The 16,220-nt window shown below is 39.6% G+C and overlaps 1 long non-coding RNA gene across 2 annotated transcripts in view; it reads right to left on the bottom strand.

Moving 5' to 3' along the window:
• Positions 1 to 7,379: 7,379 nt before the first annotated feature.
• Positions 7,380 to 16,220, bottom strand: part of LOC117244921 — a 31,437-nt gene continuing 22,596 nt past the window's right edge. The window contains exons 2-3 of one of the 2 annotated variants that reach the window (XR_004498893.1): positions 7,722 to 8,124; positions 7,380 to 7,409 (exon numbers count right to left, since the gene is read on the bottom strand). This is a non-coding gene — a long non-coding RNA (uncharacterized LOC117244921). Of the gene's footprint in view, positions 7,410 to 7,582; positions 8,125 to 16,220 lie in introns of those variants that run through there. The other variant, XR_004498892.1, reaches the window with a different exon arrangement.

The following is a 16,220-nucleotide window of genomic DNA, read 5'->3' as shown; positions in this document are numbered from 1 at the left end:
GAAAGGGATGAATGGCAGAATTTCCCATTACCTATCTAAGAAGTAAGAGAAATTCACGTGTTAGGTATCTGCTTTACCACAAATTAAATTCTTTTGAGATACTACCTAGATATGGGTACAGCTTTTAGTTGCTATTCTGCCAAGATATTGATGGAGATCACTACTAAGTGATCTACTAAGTGAATAACTACTCACTTTAAAAAAAAAAAGTTTAAACTGCTTTTTGATTATTCTCAGCTGGGATTTCAATTACTCTTGTAAAAATGTCTGCACTTCAAACCTAGAGGCCCAAGAACTGAAATAGAAATAACTGTTCAGGTTAGACAAGATCAAATGAGACCAAAAGCAAGTGTATGAGGAAGTGTGTGTTTCTCAGAGTGACTTGGATGCAATAGTTCATTATCTAAAGGTGGTGTGTGGAGCCATAAAGGGGAAGGGAGTCTTCTGCCAAGGTTTCCTCACTAGGATCCATTTGTACAGCTTGGCATCCTGACAAACACAAACATTTGATTTATCAGTGTTGCCCAATTGCTAAGGGAAGTCACAACTACCTTTCCTAACACAGACATTCAGCTGCCAGGTTTGTCTCTTTCAGCAACTCTTGTGCAATTGTAGTTGCCCAGATGAGTTTCCTCTTTTCTTCCCCTGTGACACCTTTCCTGCTCTCCCCAAAATGATCCCCTATGTTTATATATGATGGATTTTCCAGAACAGTGAGAACAGACTTCTTAGTGCAGCATCATTACCCCTTTGCTTGGCACAGGAGTAGCGAAGAGCTTGTCTGAGCTGGCAACCATCAAGCTTTACAGTCTAACAAGTTCCACTACTATAATGAAAATCCAAAGACCTGGAAACAATATACAGAGCTTCCCTGACTAATTTTATTATGCAGACACACTTAATAGCTCCTGTTACAATCACATTTATAGCAGGAAAACAGTATTGGATTGTGACTATCACACTAAATCGACATGGATTATCAGTCATTAAAAAGGAACAAAATTAGCAGCAAGCAGTAATATTTTACACTTATCAAATCTACAGCTGGTCAAGGTTCATTACAATACTGTGCAATAAAGTCAGGAAGCATTGGCTCATTCTACAGAACATTTAAATCTCTATTGTATTTGTGTAGGATATAATTTCTGATAGCAATAAAGCCTAATAAAAGTTACACCCCGATGAATAAAGTGTTAATAAATTGACCCAAGACATTTAAATGGCTAATTATATTTGAGATAAAGGAGGATTCACTTGTTTCTATAGGTTGTTTGAAGCTGTACTCTAACCAGCTAACTAACCAACTACAGAATTATTATATATAAATATATCTGTGATATAAAATATTAACTTTACTAGCTCCTTTTTCAATAGATTAATAATGAATCAGAATTTCCTAACACATTTCCTATTCATCAAACAACTCATACCTCTTCTTTAAAACGTCTGAACTTTGCATAACTTAACTATTCCCTAGATTTGATTTTAAAGTATTTTTCCCAACTATATTTAGCTTTTCCATAGGCCATTTCAGTAATAATAGGGGTACTTCATAATAAAATACCACTACTCTATTATAATGCTTACATGATAAATAAAAACCAGACCAAAGAAGCACTGACCAGGTCTGGGTATTCCTGCAGGATAATTACTGTGATGGGCCTCCCAAGATCATGAGCCTGACTAAAATGTTGTCATCCTTTAAGTCTGAACCAAGAGTTAAAGCAGATGATAATCCTACAACAAATTCCTTATAAAAAGTGACCCTATAAATTGAGAAGTACCTCCCTCATCTCTGAGCATCACCAGAGCAAATGCTCGTGTGCATCCACACTGCTTGCCAGTGTTTGGGCAGGGCCAGAGCCCGGCTCCACAGACATCACCAGCTTGCACAGGCATCCAGAGAGATGGGGGAGCAAGGATGAATGAAGGAGATGAAGATTTATAAACAGAACTGAGGGAGCAGTCAGGACCTGGCTGAATCTTGACAAACACAAGGGACAAAACCAACCAGCAGCAAATTCACAGAACAACTTTTTTGGTGTCATTGGCTGTTTAAACTACACCAGAGAGTTCTGGAAATGTTTGGTGATTTGCTGCTCCAAAGCACATTAGAGACAACAGGTAAAGTAGTAACAGCCTCTAACATGAATAGAGTTGCCCACCAGTGTCACCGTTTTTCAGGGTGCTGGTTTCCAGATACTGGAGGAATAGTGACTTATGTATGGAAAGTGACTGGAGTGACAAAAAAGAGAGGAAAAATGAGTAACCTTGTCAAACTCTCTTAATAGATACAAAATCTTGCGTTAGTGATCAGGATGGAAAGTAGCTCATAATATTTACCATTAAAAAACCCCATATATTTTTAAAAGGTGTGAACACACAAATCACAGGTGGCTAAAATTTCATTTGCTACACAAACATGCAATGAAGTACAAACACTTCACAAAGGCATTTGACACTCTAAGTCTAAATCAGTTTACTAGCTATTGATTGCAATAGCTTGAGCTCCCAGGTCATACATCTCTTGTGTAAATGAAGGTTTAAGAGCAGGTACAGGAGATGCAAACACTCAAACTATAGTTACTGCTAAAACAAGACCAACCTGTAATTCAATGCAAACAGTCTGATTCTACATTTAAAAGCAAATCTTGCTCATCCTGCTAAGGAAATCACACTGTGTGAAACATGCAATTGATATTGCTGTTGTTAAATAAAATTTGAAGTGTCAATAGCTGCAAAACCAGTATTTACTTTTCCCCCTTTGATGTTTTTTCAAAATTCTGTACTAAAATCCCAAAAGCCTAAGGGTGTTTGTTCTTATTCAAAATAGCTTCAGTCTCATCAACCTTAATTCCTTACACGCTCAATTTCCTTCCTAAAAGATATCTGCATTGTGTGCTTTTGAAATGGGTTTCCAAGCAGGTGTTTGCTTGGAAATGCAGTCCAAAGCAGAGAGCAGCAAGTGAGCCTGCCTGCAAACATCCTGCCTGCTGGGAGCACTGGGCAGGGACAGCAGTGGGGTCCCTGCTGGAACCTGCAGGGTCGTCCTGGATGAGTCTTCATCAGTGCTCAACATAAATAGAAGGTTTTAAGATAGGTGCCATTACTCTGCTTCCCACTGACCATCTGCCTCTGGTCCTCAGTAACCCACTCCTTGTTTGTTTTATTTGAGTATAAATACTTAAAGGATTTGGAGGGGTCACTAAGCGGGTTGGGAACTTTCTGAATTACACGTAACTATCTTCTATAGATAGAGTAGAAAAATATTTCCACTTTCCTCCAGGGCATGTAAACGTGAAAACGGCACTGTGCTGATTGCCCTGAAGTACCCAGCTCCTCTGGGAAGCCTGGGACAGCTTAAACATCTGTCATCTCTATCTTCAGGAAAGTATCTCAACTTCTCTGGCAGCATGAAACCATTTGACCTGCAAGCTATGTTATACAGATGCTCTGGATTGTCCAGGTTCATCCCACCTACACATTAAATATCTCCATTTTCCCACAGGAGCCTCTGTAAATAAGCAGCATGAGATCTTATCAAAACTTACTTCAAATATTGTGTATTTCCCTGTTTTTCTTAATAAATAGTAGAGTTTCCCTAGGAAAGGTATAATATAAAGGCTTAGGTTTCTTCTGTCATATTGATCTGGCTCAAGACATCTTAATTCCAGGACTATTAACAGCAGTTAAAACCGTCAAACTCTTGAAAAGGCAACTCATTGAAAGTTATTGGAATTATTCATAGCAGTTGCAAAAAAAAGTTGCACAATCTGTCCTTTCTCCAGCAAGCCATCTAATAGCCATCAGACTACAGCACCAGAGTAAATAAAAATCATGTTCTAGAAGCACAGCCCACAAACATGAAGGGAGAGTCCCATGAGAAGTAGAGGAATCATCTCAGGGAAGACAGATCAGTTCAGTCCCTGAAAGGCAAAATGTAGTCAACATTTATTCAAAGATGACTTTGATCTTTTCAGCTGAAGTGTTGTGAAGCTTTAATTTTTTTCCTGAATATCAAAGTGTTTTCATTACAGCCTTGTTCCTTGAACATGGAGACTGAAAACTTCAGCTTACAAAGACCTGTGGGTACTAGAATTTCAAACCATACACTTGCACTTAAGTCAGTCCCTGGCAAATTCCAGGAGCTCTGAATGCTCAATTTATCCTCAGCCTTACTTATTTATTGTAGGTAGCTCTTCTCAGCAAGTGTACTACATATCCATACTGAAAATATAAAATTAAAGATGAATATTTATGAGGTGAATTAATCATCCAGAAGTTTTCCTAAGTAACCATAGGGAGGGGGGGAAAAGGAAAAAAAAAATTAAAAGCATGTTCAAAACTATGGCAGTAGCACTGCATGAAAAGCAGAGAGAGGCACAATTAGATGTGAGAAAACTGCTCTCAATGGAAAAGAGGAGCCAGCCTGCACTTCCTTCAGACTTAACCTGCTCACAAGCATCTGCCTCATCTTCACTGGCTGCTGCTGTCACCTTGGCAAAAAACAGAAGTCCTTGTCTCACTGGAAGAGATCTTGATGCAATCTTGAGTTCAGTTTTGTATCTGTAACTGGGCCTGTGTAACTTGCTTTATGTATTGCTAGAGGACGCATTCATGACCTTTCTTGAAGAGGAGTTGCAGGTGAATGTCAATTAGAAGACAGGAGGTATCTGGTAACCTAAAAAGGTGTGCTCAGCCATGCAAGGGTTTTGAATGACTTGTCAGAGAAAAAGCACAGACAGCCCTCAAAACTGAAATCCAGCAAGAAGGAGACTTTCTTCCTGTAGAAATGCAGGCCCACAGTACAGCAGGAAGATGGACCCTGTACAGAACCAACGTACTGAGGCAAATGCAGCACAAATTTATACAAAGTTCTGAACCAGAAATCCTTAGCTGCAGTCAGCTAGAATAACTCCATTGTTGAAAACAAGGTTTTCCATTGTTTCTTCCAGAAAACTCCTAAACCAAAACTGACTAACTTCAGACAGGGCAGTTCATAGTAAGGAAAAGCCAGTGTTGTGGTGCTGCCCAGCTCTAGCACCAGCACCAAGTCTCTTCTTCTGAAAGGCAGATAAATTGCACACAGCACCACCAGGATGGACCTTGCTCCATGAACAAAGTCATAGAATACCAAGGACTACTTATGGGCCTTGGAACCACAGCATATTAACAAGGGCCACTACAAATAATTGGATGCCAGCTGCAAATGAAGACTGAAGTATTTTTTCTAACTTGCTTCAACTCTGGGAAATCATGTATTGTAGCTGAGAAACACAGAATAGGAAATAAACAAAAAGCAGGAACAGAGATTAGTGAGAAACAAAAGTAGAGAATAATGAATCAGAAAAAAGCATAACACCTAAGTGTTATGCATAACATTTAATGCTGACCCGGTGAAGAATCAAATGAGAGCAGATAAAAAAATAGATCATAAATCAAATATGTACTAGCTAGGCAAAAAGCTCCTTCAAATTATAATGGAATTAGAGAAGAAAATAGGGGACAAAGTAAAGTTTTTAATGGAAAAATGTTTATGCAGATAAATGAATCCAACAGCCGGTTTCCATCAGTTCCACCCATCCCATCTCTCTGCCATGTTTCATCACGTTGTCCTGGGATCCAAATACTGACTTTCAGAGATCTGACATGGATGTAGTGCTGGACTGCAAGAATATGTTATAATCTAGTGACAGTTTTGAGACACATTATTCCTGCAAGTCACCGCTGGGAAATGGAAACCATGAGTTGGAAAAGTTGGAAACACACACACTGTGTCATCAGTAAGTTTCCAAGTAAAGGAACCCTTCTTTTAAATGCTTACTTCCCTAATTAATCTAAATCTCAGTCATAGGAAGACTGTTGCTTAGTGCCTCTTTGGCATCCTTGCTTGCAGTTTTCTTTGCGTCTCTAAGTAGGAAGCAGACTGTGCAGAGACAGAGATAATTTACCAAGTTCTCAAGGACAGAAAATTCTCCCAGATTAAATAACATTCACTCTCTGTCAGAAGCTGAGCTTCAAAATTGCCAAAGCATGAGGAGAATAAAGTGCTGCTTAGACCTTTCTGTGCATGACAGGATAAAACGCAAGACTTCTCTGCCTAAAGGAATCAAGATAATGAAATAATCTTTAATCCTTGTCCCTTCAAGGCACTCTCAACACCTGTTATCCTTGATACTGTCACAGGAAAGAAAAGTATGTGGATTCATCTCAAGGCTGGTAATTATTTCAGCTAATTGCTCATTTGGATGTGGGGCGATTACCAACACTTCTTCAGGTACAGCAGTAGCCACTTTTATTCTGGCTGATGCTTTGCAAAGCAGGAGAGTTGCAGTTTCCCCATCTCTTTTCTTACAGGAAGATGAATTCCCATGCTACTTAAAATTACTGCAGGGAAACAGCCTGGCCAACTGGTTAAACCCAAATCTTCAGCAATTCATTGTACAGTCAAACATCACTGAATTCACTCAACCTTATTACACACAGCAGCAGATCAGTGTTCTGTATCTTTCTAGAAGAGTGTGTTTATTTGGTAGTGCATTTCCAAACCACCCTTCAGCTCTATAAATAGGAACTAGATCTCTAACAAATGTGTTTAATTTGACTGTTTTTTCAGAATCAATGGTGGTTGCAAATCACAAACACTCGTGATGAACAGAAAGCAAACACAGTCTGGGATCAGGGATTTTGGTGCAGCTCTGCAAAGGCACAAAATGGGAGAAGTTCAGTTTTATAAGCACAAAGATGCCAGGACAGTGCCCTTTCTTTGTAACTTCAAAACTATTTTAGACAAAAATCCTTTCCAGGCCCTTCTTAGGCCTAAACCAAACCCCAAACCCGAGTTGTTTTCTAGGTTTGCTGTTGAGCTCAGACTGCTTCTCCTCTACTACTCCTTCAATAAGTACTTTACCTCCACCTGCCCAGACAAAAATCAAGCAAATGCTTCTCAGCCTTTGGCAGGTGTGGAGACTGCTCATTCCTCTCAGCTATTAATTTCTAATTCACAGCCGTTCAGGGCTGTGGAGATTCCAATACTACAGATATTCAAAACTGAGCTCGACACAGACATGAGCAACCCTATCCAGCTCTGAAATCATCCCTGCTTCCAAAGATTCCTCTCAACTTGAATTATGATGTGGTTTTTCGTATTTATTGGAGGAATTGGTATCACTGGAGGGGCACCTGTCCTTTTGCAAGGCAGGGGTATAAATAAGCCAGTCAGTTGAAGGTCACAAGTCTTTTTCCAGAGTGTGACTGCTGTGGGCAAGAGGGAGTGGGCAGGAATATCCAGGGCCTGGGCAGAGAAACCACTCACCAAGCAGCTGGGATGGGGTCAGAACACAGCTACCACTCAAAGGAAAGGCACCAGCAATACTGGTTCTGCTCAGCTTGAATTTCCATTCATGTGTCTGTACAAACAGCAGCACAGTCCTTCAGCACTGCTTTTCTCCACAGTAGGCCAAGCTTTTTAAAATTTATGTCTCAAAGAGAAATAAAGAAACTGCATATTCCTCATTTCTGAGAGAAATCTTAAGGATTCCTTCAATATAATAATCAAAATATTTTTTACTTAGAAACAGGAAAAAAATAGATTATTTTTATTTAGTTAGTTTTCTTTAGTTTTCTAAATGTTAAATTACATGAAAACACAGCACCATATAAGCCAATCATTTTAGTGCACAATATAGCACATTGCTTTGATTTTTCTTTTTACTACTCACCACTCAGAGACTGCTTCAGGTTCTTAAATAATTGGGAAGACAATTGTAGCCCCTCAGATTCCAGTGGTCATTAGCAGCTAAAGATCCTAAAGAGCTGCACTGCTCCAAGCAGCAGAGTGGTTTTATACTCTTAAAGAGGCAATTAATACCTCTGTATTGTTCTGTTCTCATCAGCTGGAGAATGGTCTGTGCTTTAGCAGAGGGCATTATTTATGGTCTAGTTTGCTACCGAGTGGGATTCTTTCCTGACCGATTGATGTCTTCTGACACGTCTGACACAGGAGAGACACAATATTGGAAAGAGAAAGGTAGCAAATAGTCCATCCTTTGAGAGTCACCAATCAGCAGCACAATCCCTCATCATTAGCTTCAGTGCCACGTTCTCTTCAGCATCTAGTTTTGCCTGGAAGATAAATGTACAAGAGTGGGATTTTTTTATACTATATTTAGGCAATTAATATTATATCACCACTTATGTCTCCTCAGGACATGATCTAAAAAATGAACTCTGCTCTCTCCATACTTCCAGCACACATTCTGACATCACAGGAATGTCTCTTTTTCTATTTATTGTCTACAGTATAGATTCACTGCCATTTGGTCCTCTGGCTGTTCTTCCCATAACACAGTTATCTGTTGTAATGGTCCTGATCTTCTAATTGTCCTTTGTCTGTTAGCTGGTCAAACTGGAGTGAACTGGGGCCACTGCCACCTGTATCTGACCCTTTTCCACAGGAAATTCTGTCCCACCAACTAGTGCCTGGAGTGTTCCTAGGGACCCTCAAACTCATCCCTTAATTATTATCCTTATTCTAGTCCACTTTCTCAATGCTCTGCTCCTGAAGAAAGGAAAGCCCTATTGAGGTGCACAAAGGAAAGCCCTATTCCTTCCTTCCTTGGCAGGAGACCTGCTGTCTCTTTTCTGATCCCACACATGCAGACACCACAGGCTCCCAGTTCTAGTGCCTTCCTTCCTGTTCCTTGCCTTCCATTTCTATTAGCCAGCTAGAAGGATTTTCTGGGATACAATCTCCCAGTAGAATGCCTGTATTTTCTATAGATCTCTCCTCAGAAATTGTCCCTTTCATCTTCTTCAGCTATCAAAGATTTGGTTGATATCCTCAAGATTCTTTAACCTGGTCTGTGTTTGGATATTGCCTTATTCCTGTGTGCTCCATGTGCTAATCAGACACACTCAGTAAGCCAGCCCAGGACCACAGGGACTGCAGGACTGCTCGATCCATCCAGGCACTCCTGGTTCCAGAGAAAGGGTTTGAACAGCAGATGTCCCACGTTCCTGCTCCCACAAGTTCCAAAATATGCTCACAGATACATTGTGATGGTGTTAATAGTTCAAAACAGTTTGTACCAACAATCACAGGAAGATGATTTAGCAGATATTTTCAAAATTTCATGGGGCTTATTTTACTTGAACTGTCACACTTGTGTAATTCAAGTTGCTCACTCAGGTATCTTTTTTCTTTTCATACAGCAATCTGGTCTTTCCGTCCCTGGATATCTCACTTTCCCTCACCATCTTTCACTTAAACCTTTTCTTCTATTCCTGACCATCATATAAGCAAAAATCTAGAACTACTGGATTAACAGTGATACAGTATATACTACTTTGCTGCCTTCTGTGGAAATATTAACTATGGAGACAAATCTAAGATCATAATTACATAGCAGCAACAGTAGAAGAGGCAGTGCTTGAACTGACTGCATTAATTAGACTTGACAGATAGTGTTATCTAATTTGCTAATATTTTGAAACCAAAGTTTTCTGTTAGCCACTGCCAAACTCATAATCCAGAGGAAAACTGCCCATTTAAAAACATCTGCATTACACCTTTGTAAATGAGAATACTGAAAACCTCATGCCCTGCAACTTATTAACGTGCAACCCTGGCATTACAGAGTGAAAATACTTGGGCAGCTTTAATGTGTCCTTTTCCAGTGTAATGACTTGGTGCTTAAAAATGAATGTTTTCCTACAACATGATCCCTCAGCTCCTAACAGAAGATTTCAGCTCATTTTAGAACACATGATGAAGCATCTTCCTTGCTATAATGTGACAATGGCACTACTGAGCACAACAATTTGAGCCTGAATGTGCCACTGCAAGACAGAAAAAAATCTGAAGAGGCAATTCCACCTAGAACTATACAGCAAATGCATAAGAAAGAGGAAGAAGAATGATTAAAGATGCATTAGCACAGTCTGACAAACAAGGCCCTTGACAAAAGAACCCTCGGTCCTCTGGTACAAGGGAAGCAGCAGAGATTATCTGAGTGAGACACAAAGAATCTGAGCGGGTCTGGGTCTAACAAAGCCTCACATTTTGAAATACTTGAGACAAAAATGTGTCTGCTCAGAAAAAGTAAATTCTAAGCAATTTGACTATAAAATATATCACTTCTGAAAAGCCTTTTAAGTCTAGAAAAAACCACTCTTTTCCTAATTAGCCGGCCCAAGTATTAAATTTGGCTTGTGGAATAACCAAAAATATGTTACACATGACCCAAATACTTTCATTTCAAATAAATTAACATACAACAAATGGGTTCAATGTCTCATGCCAGTTCATAACACACCACTTCTACTGCAACTTGTGTGTTTGGTCTCAACTCATGGTCAGGCAAAACCCAACCACAAACACCAGCGGTTCGTGAGATTTTGATTCAGCCCAGGTCAGACCCCTTATAATTAGTGTGCCCTCAGAGAGAAGCAGCTGCTTGGATCTTTTCTTGTGGTGTGGACTCATCTTGGCTTACAAAGTACCTTTAGAGAGACTGCCCCAAGGAAAATATAGGTAAAGCCATAACTATTTGACATTTTAAACCCCCTTTTTTATCTTAGTTCTCTCATACACTATTTTCAAAAAATAAACACCACATTGAATCTCCTCTGCTAAGCAGACTAAGTCATTTTCTGGTTTGCAAAACTGCAGGAGGACCCACATATGGCCTCATAAAATGACTGGTCCCTTAACCTCTGTCCGTGTGATGGAGCATTACAACCACCTGTACACACCAGTTCCTAACTTGTTTGGTAGCAGCCTTATTACTGTTTGACAGCCTTAATTTAAGTCTCTGGATTTCCAGGAAGGAATACATTACTGATTGCTGAACCAAGTTCTCCACAATCTCAAAATGAAATTGAGATTTATTAAGATTCAAATTGGGAAAGACACCTATTTGAAAAACATAATCTGATGAGTCTCTATAAAGATTTAAAACAATATTTTTTAAAAACCTCACATTTTACATCTGATTTGATGTTTGCCAATTGCCACATTAAGCTATCTCTTGCTTTTTCACAGTACACAGACCCTTCAGAACAGTAAAAAATACTTGTATACACAAGGATGGAATCATTCTATTTTAAACAGAATGCAGTATTCTTCCAGCTTTTCTAAATCTGAAGATCTTCTTGCCCCTTCAGTAAATCAGCATTGTGCACAAAGCTGCTCTGAGTGCCCCCCTCAGTACAGAGCAGCAGATCTGTGCAATTGCCAGCCCCAGTTATTAGTAAGTTCTGCATCGTTTACTTGTGTTTCTGACAGAATTAGCTTGCAAAGAGCGTGGGAGATTTCAGGAGTGATGAACCACCACAGCTCCCTTGGTTCTGCTGCAGTGGATGAATGCCCGGCACCCTGGCGTGTCTCACAGGGATGCATTACCAAACTGATCAGGATATTCCTGAGGGAACTCTTCATTAAATCCTAGCCATTTATAACACTAACTCATTACAAGAAATAATTACCATAGCAACCACTGCACACCATGCATTTGCTGGCACCAACAGTGCGTCTTCTGTAGGGAGGAAGAGGGAGGGAAATGAATCAAAACAAAAACTTCTACAGAGGTTTGGCATAGTCAGGAACAACTAGATTATGTTTCTCTGTATTTTATTTATCAAAAGACCATATCCTATGTTAAAGACACTGTTTCTAATAAGCAGCAAACATTTTAGAATTTAGAAATACAACATAATATGTCAACATTTCATGTCAACATTTCACACAGGGCTTTGGTACAATGCTGTACCAAATGTATATTTCAGCTGCAGCTGAAAATATGAGGAACCTGGGATTTTTTTGGTTTTCCTCTCTGTATCAGAACACCAATGTAATTCCCATTTAGATCCAGACATTCAAAAGACATTTAGCTGTGTTTCATCCCAGCTCCTCAGAGGACCCAAATACAGAAAACACAACACAATTTCCCATCCATAAAAATGGAAGTGGCACTGTCCTAACTGCTTTGTTGCAAACATACTGTAGACTGTGACATCCTTAGATTCTCAAAGCAGTGGAACCACACAACAGATGACAAAGACAGCAGAACCAGGGCCAAGGATATCTACAAAAGACAGACTGAGGGAGTTCAGATCTTCCTGAGCACAAAAAACAGAAGCAGAGATGCACTGGGGACAACTCAGTTCCCTTAAGCTACTAAAGCCAACATAATCAGAGAAGCCTTTATGCCTCACCAAGAGCTTTTTTCATTATCTCCCAAGGCCAAAATCTGTTTCCACTGGTCAGGATTTCTAAGACTGCAAGACCAGCTGTGCAAGGGCAAACTCTAATACCTTGTCTAAGACCTATCTTATTAGAGATATCTAATGTGTGCAAAGTGACCTAGACAACATTAGCTAACCAGTCATGGCTATCAAAGAGCAGGGAACAAGACCTGGGACTTGTGAAGCTGGTGTTTGTCATCTGCACAGAGGAGTGGAACTGCTCAGCTGGAGGTTGTCCAGCCAGCTGAAACACATTCTTACACTTTGCAATTGTGAGGCTTAGCAAAATAACTCTGGAGTTTCTGGCCTCTGAAGGCCTGGAAAATTGTGTTTCATTGGGAAGTTTTACAATACCAATTATAGATTCCAAAGAGAGATAAGGCAAAAGGTTCTGCCCTCTTCAGAGCTCCTCCCCTTTGTTAAGCCTTCCCTTCCCTTCTACAGGGAAAAAAAATCACCATTATTTTACTTTACAGGATTAAAAAAAGCAAGAAAGTGAAACCCTGGGGGCTGGGAGACTTGGACTTTAAAGGACTCTGTAATGAACTGTTTCATGGTAGTTAATCACTTTAATCGTGCTTCTTTTCCTCAATAAAACTTTCCCTGTCTGTACTCTCCAAGTGATCTCCAGTTCTTCTCTAATACAATGCCCAGAGGTTTAGAGTGTGATCCAGCTCTGGAACACTGGCCTGAGCAAAGGGCAAAAATCCCTTATTCTTCTGATTCTTTTCTGAATTCCAGAATTACCACCACATTTTACCTCCAGTGCCATGCAGAACATGCTTGTACAATCAGTTACAACAGGCTCTTATTGTATTGCTCTTCAGTCATTAGCTTTCCATTTTATATCTGGGTTTATACTTACATTTCACAAATGCATGATTTTCAAAAAACTTTGGATGAACACTGGATTTCTTTCATGACTAACTTTTTATTTAGGAAAAATAAGCTCAGGATAAAAAAATAGAAATAAGGATGTGAGACCCACTGCAATGGTTTGGGAAAATGGGAGAAAGAAAGGAGAAAATGTCTTACGAGTTTTGATCTTGTGTCTTCTTGTCAAAGGAGATGAGAGTTCCGGTAAACTGCTGTGTGCACCTGCACAAACCTGATCATCAGTGCTTTTCTGCAATGGGAATGAAGGATTCCTGTTGGTAGTGGAGGCTCATTGACCTCTTTTGGCACCTGCCTGACTCCCCTTCTGTTGGTTCATACACAGTATAAAGCACAAGCTTCTGGGCATTCCTCAGTATTAACAAATGATTAACACTGTGTCTGTTTAAATCAGTGGTTATCTTAATATCACTGGATATTTGATAGTATCTATTATTACCATCAAATAATATTTGCTATTTTCAAAATAGTTTCTTTTAAACTATGTCTGCCTTCAGTCCAATTTTGAATACAACTTTTAGTTTATTGTCCCAGTGGAATAAGTGCATCTCTTTGTCTACATTGAAAAGAAGCCATTTCTCTCCAAACACCGTCAAATTTCTGTTCACATTGAAATATACACTGAAACTTGGAGCAATGTCTTCGTCTCCGCAACCCCTTCCTCCCCCCACGTTTGCTTCTTGACAACTACTAACAATAAATGTAAAAGTAATCCTAGTTTTTATTTGAAGCTATCTCAGCTTTAAAAGAACCTTCAAAATATGATTGAGGCTGTGATTTAAACCCATAGGTAACCCCTGAAATCTGCTTTGAATAGCAACAAATGCCTAACAAGATCTTGAGCACTTGCAGCTAAGAAATCTAATCTCTGAACTCCTAAAGGTCAAGATTTACTGCCTGGTAACATGGCTCAAGTGTAAATGCTCTGTAATGCTACAGCAGGTGATTGCTTTGCTCTCTAGACAGTGTCAATTTTGCCCAAGTAGCAGCAGATGTGTCTAGCATTAAGCCAGAATGGTGTCAAGGGCCCTTCTTGAACAGAACTGCTTCTCAGAGAAACTGGTCCTAAAGCCCTAGTCTATTAAGACCATACCCAAAAGACAGACATTTAAAACTTAAAGAATGCTGGAGAATCAAAGTACTTTAGAGCTCTAATATTTCAGAGTCTGATATCCTGGGAGAAGAAATTCTCTTGTGATACAAGTGCACATCCTCAAATGTGCAAGCACACACATCCTCCACTGCACAAGCCTGCCAGGGCAGCTAAAGTAACTTATACCAGAAAAGTATTTGGCTCTGAATATTCTTCATTCCAAACTTCTTCCTCCTGAATTTCCTCAGTGAGGTGGTGCCATGGTGTCACAGTTAATGTCACAGTCCTCCCACATCCCCTGGCTCTGTTACCTAGGCATTTATGCCCAGTACCTATGGCAGCTATAAAATCCTAAAACTACCTTTTGAAATCATTCATCATTGCTCTGACCTCTCCAAGCTACAGAGACACAAAAATTCAAGATTTCATTACACTAAATACTACCTATTTTGTTATGATGCATTCTAAGTCCAAGAAAAAGAAGATAAGGAAAGCACATTCCATTTGCAAATAAAGACCTGTAATTGCTCTACAGAGGATCCAGTGTACTTTAGTTCTACTTATGCAAAAGAAGCAACACAAAATTATTCCAAAAGCAGCAGTGGAAGTTCCTCACACACCTTCCCATCTCATACTCCAACACTTGTAGCTACAGGCTGAAACCTTTCCCAGCAGGACTTTTATCCAGCTGTTGATAGCCCTTCCCACCTTGGTGCTGCTGGACATGGATACTTCAAAGGCCCCAGGAAACACAAAACAGGCCCACGATGTTTGTCATGTCTGCAGTCTCTAAAGAATATTTATAGAGAAGTTTGGGACAGCTTGAGGGCCAACTAAAACCAAGGACAACACTGCCCAAGAGTCTGAATTTGGTATCACTTGCATTTCAAAACAGGTCAGTGAAGACAAAGAGGGAATGCAGGTGTGATTCTCAGGAAGTTGCTGAGGACAAGTTTTTCTCCATGCCTCATTGTGGACAAATACTTCTGGAAGAGATGAATCTAAATACCTGTACTGGGGTTGGGTTGTACAACATGGAAAAAACTTGGCTGCTGAAATGGAACTTGAATAGGAATTTAAGTGAAATATTCTCTACTTGTTACAGAGAGATTAAGTTGCCCTGGATAATTTAAGATTTTCTGGTTTTCCTCCAAGAACATTTAGCAAAGGTTTTCATAGGATTTGGACATGATTAATAAATATTTTGACAACTGTGAAATTACACAATGTGTATTCCAACAAATTTAGCCTGTTCTCTGATTTCATCCAGTTGAGAATTCTTTGAACTTCACACAATAGTTTCTTGGACAGGTTTGCTTTGTGTTGCAATTCCTGTCTGGGATGCTTTATGCTGACTTGGCATACTCATACTTCACATCTGTAATTTATCTGTAGATATTTAAGATACCTAGTATGCTTTTTACATACCAGTTCTAATGAAAATCAGAATTACAGTGACTGAGGTCTTTACAGAAACATTGTCTCAGCAAGTCTGAAGCTTGATTTCAGGTTTCCCAAGAGTAGAAAAGAATCTCTCCCTCAAACTTTTCATGGAGGGCAGTAAGCAGCCTTTAGAAAAAGCTCTGACAGACTCTGTTTATGTGCACAAGTCATGCTGGGACAACTTTAAAAATCAATGCAAAATCCTGGTGCAATCAACACAGTTTAAAATTAATTACATTGCCTGAGTTTCTGGCTTTAAATCATACAAGTAATTTCACTAGTGCTACGAGAGTAGGCATTCCTGCCAGACCTCACTGGGATCTTACTCACCTATATCATTTGAAGTAATCCTTTTGAGGTCTTATTTATGGATGCATGGCAAGCACGATGCCATCCAGCCCCATGCTGGGCATGCTGTCATTAAGCACTGAATGGCAGCAAATGCAATTTAACTTCTCTGAACAGCATCATTTGGAATAGTCCCAGGAAAACCCAGCATAAAACTAATTTCTAGCTGCATCGGATATGTAAGTATTTACAGAGC

This window comes from Parus major, chromosome 10, assembly GCF_001522545.3.
Source record: "Parus major isolate Abel chromosome 10, Parus_major1.1, whole genome shotgun sequence".
Classification (NCBI taxonomy): Eukaryota; Metazoa; Chordata; class Aves; order Passeriformes; family Paridae; genus Parus; species Parus major.
This window is presented reverse-complemented; position numbering and strand designations above follow the sequence as displayed.